Below are 6,233 nucleotides of genomic sequence, written 5' to 3'. Positions count from 1 at the left end.
CATCTGAACCCATGGGCAAGAGCAAGGCATGATGGCGCAGCGTGCACTCTATATCTCCTTTACTAGTGTGTTTTGGGACACTCTGATGTTTTTAAAAGAAGATAATGATGTAATGAATGTGAATTTGAAAACAAATGTTTTTGGGATTTTATGGTTTATGCAAGTGGTTTGATTATTGAAAAATGAAAAATTTTCTTTGTAAAAATTGGGTCATTACAAGTTGGTATCAGAGCGTTGGTTTGAGGGATCAGGGCACACTCTTGAGTGTGTCATGACTCAAACTAAGGAAATGGTAAAATTGTTTTCAAAAGTAACACAAAGGTTTTGTTTCTTAAAATGAAAGGATGAGAGTGTAATGCGCGTGATCAACCAAGCCAAGTAAGTAGTTACCCAATGTGTTATCCATGTTATACTGATGTTCGAGTCTAATTGATTATGTGGAAACTTGCTATGTGTATGTTTTTTTTTTTTTAAATCTGTATATGGTTAGGTGCCTATAGCCTCAAAATGATTGAGTTATCAGGTAGAGCAGTGGGGAATATGGTTTGGTTGAGGGATAAATTGGAGTTATCAGGTAGAGTAGTGGGGAAAGGTGCAGGTAGGTGTGGAAGGTAGTGTTGGGCTTATAGTGTTGTGTCATGGGCTCGGTCCTTAGCCTAGTTTTGGTTGCCGGTTTGGGCCTGTCCAACCGTGCATTATTTTAATCTAGGGTTTTAGTATTAAGGTGCATGCATGCATCATTAGTTAGTAACGCTTTTATTATTTTTCTCATCAGTATTGTAAACCATGGCTCGCCTCTACAGTGGAAGTTCTTCATCGAGCTTTGCTAAGGCGTGACTATATTTGAATCATAAGCTTTACATTGATTCCATACTATGTTCATAATCGTATTGTGTTTGAATTGTTTGTTTTTCATCAATATACCTATTAAAGATCTAAACGATCTAAGATTTATTCTCATCTATTGGTATCAGAGCAGGAGACTGTGTAATTCATACACATCTCTTCTGTTGAAGAAGTTATTAGGGTTTTTCCACATTGATTGATATTAATTGAGCCGTCATTCCATATTGGCGTATCTCATTAATTGTCGATCTTACTCTAACGATAAATTACAAGTCTGATCTTAAACAGGTTATCGATCAAACTTCATCACAATGTCCATGGATGATTCGCAAACCAATCCAATCAACATCTCCAACAGTATTAGATCAACGAAAAGGATTCCAATCTTATACACTTAGGGTTATGAGGTTTGGACGCACCACTTCGAAGATTATGTGATCGGCTCAGAAGATAATGGGTACTTGATTTGGGAAGCAATCACAGTTGGCCCATTTGCTCACTCGAGCACCTCAAAGATTGTGAAAACTCAAAAGGAGTACAATCAGCTTGTGAATGATGTGAAAGACATTCCTCAAGACGAGAAAGTGAAGCTTCAATGCAACATCAAGGCCTTAAGAATGATTAGGTTTGCTTTGCAGTCGGATACGTTTCGATTGGTGAGTTCTTGCGCTACAGCTAAAGAGATATGGGATAGGTTGAAAGAATTGTATTCCACTGATGAAGATCTGGAACATTCGATTCAGACCTTGCTGCTTTCTGAAATTGGTGATTTCAAACAGAAGCCCGAAGAGAAACTCGTTCAGGCTTTTGATCGGTTTAACCATCTACTAAGTAAGATGATAAAGCACGGGATCGAAAGGAAGGTTATTGAACAAAAAGTTACCTTCATGAACGGTCTTAGACCCAAATGGATGGTAGTCGTGTCGAAAGTAAAGGCACACGAACAGTTTAAATCATATTCTCTAGCGAAAATGGTGGGAATTCTTAAGTCCCATGAAAGTGCAGTATCAAAGGAAACGAACGTGGTTTCCAGTTTGGCTTCGTTAGCTCTTGTTTCAAAAGGGAAAAGTGCTGTTGAGGAAGAAGAAGAATTTGATCTTGCTGACTATGATCTAACCGGTGAAGAGTATGCCCTGATGGTTTCCAATCCTAGAAAGTTCATCAAAAGAAAGTTCCTAGCCAACAAGAACCGAAACTGATAGGGAAGTTATAGTTCTGAAAAAGTGAAGGAGGAACCGAAGATAGGTTCGAAGTCAGAAGAATCCAAGAAAGAGGCGAAGAATGGTGGTGACTCAGGATTTGATTGCCATTATTGTGGAGGCAAGTATCACTTTGCCAAGGACTGCATGCTGAAGAAAAAGGCAGAAAAGATTGATGAGGATGATGAGGAAGCGAACCTCTTGAGATGATTGGAGGAGATCAAGAAAAGAAAATCAGCAGCTAACAATAAAACCATGAATGCTTTGATTGTACAGGATACAGGTAACAATGATGAATTCAGTGGAGTGGAAGTGTGGTCCACGTATTTAGAGGACGAAGAAGTAAGAAAACTGACTCATGGCAAGGCGATGCTGGTGAAAGAAGAATATGTTGCAGGAAAGTGTTTGATGGTGACAGAAGGAGTATCTCAGATGAGAGGATATTCAACAGATGGTGGGCTGGAAGAACAGAAGGAGTGAGAGGATAGGTGTTTTGCTGCGAAACCTGTCAGTACACTGATCAATGAATGTGATGAGTTGATCAAGAAGGTACAAAGTATTCTTACTTCTCTGAAAATAATATTACTAACTATGACAAGGAACTGAATAGCTTAAAATCAAAATTTTCTAGTATAAGTAGTAGTCTTACCCAAACTCGTGTCACAAACTCTAACCTGACTGATCAAATTAGCAGGACATCATCGAAGAGTGAGGAGAGAAGGATGTGGATTGAGCAGAAGGAGAAAAAATTAATTAGGTCTAGGGATGAGTCGATCTATTTGCAACGAGACAATCTTAAGCTTTTAAAACAACGAAACAGTTTTTGTTTAATTGCGAAAAGACTTTACTTTAATATCACTTAATTGTATCTCGATTGTGAAATAGGAAAGAAGATACATCGCATAATTTTACCCTTCCTTGAGTTAAAGGAGGATGAAGTCGATGCCGAAGCTTACAACTGTGAAAATTTTGTATCTTCTGACGAAGTCACTCCTGCCTAAAAATTTTGTCTTGACAAAATAGAGTCCTACATAAAGTCCAAATACCATAAGGACATGCTCAAAAATCTATTAGACGAAAATGATAGATTGAAGTTAAGAACCGAAACTGTACAGAAATGTCACACCCTGGCCGTTGGCGGAAACACCGGGAAGTGTAACGTCATTTCTCGTATCATAGTTATCAACTTCCTGAAAACACATGCATTTAAAATACGTTAACATAAAGTTGGTGAGTCCATAGGTTTTGACTCCATATAAAAATAATACATATTCCAAGTTTCAAAAGTATAGTTTTGAAAGTATAATTTTGACTCTCCAACGTTTACTATATATATCCTAGGTATAAAAGTTTACTTACTAAATAAGTATATACCTATAAATCTCATATACTATGAATATAAGTTTTTGTAATTCCATACAAACGAAAGTTGCTACGTATAAATCTTATTTCAGTTCTATACGAGTAAAACCACTACGTATAAATCTATTTCAATTCTATACGAGTATGTGTGCTAGGTATAATTATCTACTTAATATACAAATAGTACCTAGGGTATAAGTAGGGGAAACTTATACTTAACATTAATACTTGTATAGAGACAAAGTATAATGTTTCTAACAAGTTGCTACCATGAGTCTGTAACCGCTGCTTGACAACAAAACCACTAACAAAATAATACACTTATGATTTACCATGAGAAACAATACACTCATGATTTACCATGGGAAACAACACCGTGCGCTTCACCGACGCCGTAATAAAAATAAAAGGAACGAATCGTCACTTGCTTGTCTTGGGTTGTAATTAACAACCACGAGTAGGGTCGTCAACCCATATCTTATTCATACACGACTTCCTCGGTCACACGGGCTTAATGGTTACAGGTCAGAGGACTTCCACTAAGATCCCCAATCTTAGTTCATGAATGGGGTAGCTCATGTAGACTTTGACGGCTTCCTATTGCTTTAACAACAAAAACATTTTCAGGTCTAAAACCCTAAGTCACTAGACTATGCTTTTAAACATTACTCCTAACTTCATAACATTTAGGCAGTATAACAGCTATATCTTGAAGTATAACCAGGTTTTATCTTGACCTAAAACCAATAATAACAACACATAACGTTCCTAGTTTTATCTTGACATAAAACTATCAATAACAATACAAAGTTTTATCTTAACATAAAACTAACAATAACAACATATAACATATCCAGTTTTATCTTGACATAAAACCAATAATAGCAACATATAACATACCTGGTTTTATGTTGACATAAAACCAATAATAACAACATACTTATCAATTCACATATAGAACTTCCGAGTATAACTCTGGAACTATATCGCACACAATATATATATATATATATATATATATATATATATATATATATATATATATATATTGAATCCTAAGTATAACTCAATATCTACATTAGTATGACAATAACATGCTAACAACTTTACGATAGTTGTATACTTTCAAATACGAAATAACTATATCCCGGTTATTATAACTATCTACGTTGATACTGATATATAATATCATATAGACATAATAATAACATATATATATAATATTTAGCATGTGTTTTCCCCCGAAAATATTAGAAAGTGGGGCCGTGAAACTCACCTTAATATCATGATTCGATAGAATCTAACTAAAAACAGTCAGCGGTTCACGATCACCGTGCTCGGGAAGCGAAATGGATTCAACAATCGAGAGAGAGAGAGAGAGAGAGAGAAGAAATTCAGGTGTACTAAGCCTTGGGGTCGAAATGGCTATTTATAGGCTGATTTTTGGCCCTCACGATGTGAGAAATGATAGGTTCACGTCGTGAGTTATGGTAAGAGTTATCCTGTAGCTTTAACGCGTGTTTTCTAGCCCCGATTCGTGTCCTACAGTGTCCTCACGTCGTGAGAAAACCTTGCTTACCTCGTGAGCTTTTGGGTTATCATTCCGTAGACTTCTAGCTTCAAAATGTAGCGTTTTGACTCCTCACATCGTGAGTTTTGATGCTCACCTCGTGAGTTCAGTCAAATTAGGGTTTCTGACAGCGACATCTTCGGAAGGCCATAACTTTTGCATACGAACTCCGTTTTTGACATTGTTTATATGCACGCGTAGGTAATTTCGAGTACTACAACTCTCTAATAGATTACAATAGGATTACAATAGCTAACTCTAAGCCTATTTTAAATTAATCTTGTTATAAAGATTTTATAGTGTTCGGTTTGTCATAACTTCTTCATGCGAAGCCAGATTTCGACGTTCTCTACATTTTTGGAATCGTATTGACATATACTTTGATTTATACTATAAAGTATGTATGAAAGTTCATATTTATATTAGAATTATCATGAAATACATAGTAAGTTTACTACATTACTAGTTTTAACAAAATCACAGTACATGATTTGTATAATCACATGTGATTGTTATTGACCTATTTTGACTAGTGTTACATTCTCCCCCCGTTGAAGTAAATTTCGTCCCGAAATTTATCTTTAAACTAGATACCACCGAAGGGTACTAGATAGATTCCCTGCTTCCTATTACAAAACATGCTCTTCCTCCATCATAGCCTATTCCAATGTTTGTTCCTTGATTTTCTATTGTAGGTATTGTGCTCCTACAGTAACTGGCAGTGTGTCCCTTCTTTTTGCACTTCATGCAAATATAACAGTCACCTGCGTGCTGATGGTTACATTGACTACACCATGAACAGTTACCTATGTGATGACGATTGCACTGAGTGCACATTGGGAGTTTTCCAGCATACTTCCTTGGTTGTAGGGGTATTGCTGTTGTGGCTGCATAATTAGTTGCCACCTCTTGTCTCTCCTCAAATGATTGTATGGGATTCTTCCCATTAAATTTGTGCTTGTTTGTTCCAAATTTGGGAGACTCAGCTATAAATCCCACTTGGATTTCTGTGTTGGTTAGTTGATGAGCTATTAGCTTTGCATTGTCATATGTTGTAGGCTTCGATGCGATCACCATTCCTTTGATTTGCGATGCTATACCCCAGATATATCGCTCAATCTTCTTATACTCTGGGGTTACTAGTGCTAGACACATCACCGCAAGATTATTAAATCTAGTAGTATAAGCATTTATCTCTGAACCCTTCATGGTTAAGGTCCACAATTCTTGTTCCAACTTATGTATTTCCTCCCTAG

This window comes from Lactuca serriola, chromosome 4, assembly GCF_051521515.1.
Source record: "Lactuca serriola cultivar US96UC23 chromosome 4, Lser_US96UC23_V15, whole genome shotgun sequence".
Classification (NCBI taxonomy): Eukaryota; Viridiplantae; Streptophyta; class Magnoliopsida; order Asterales; family Asteraceae; genus Lactuca; species Lactuca serriola.
The sequence above is the reverse complement of the archived record's forward strand: the minus strand, read 5'-3'. Positions refer to the sequence as shown.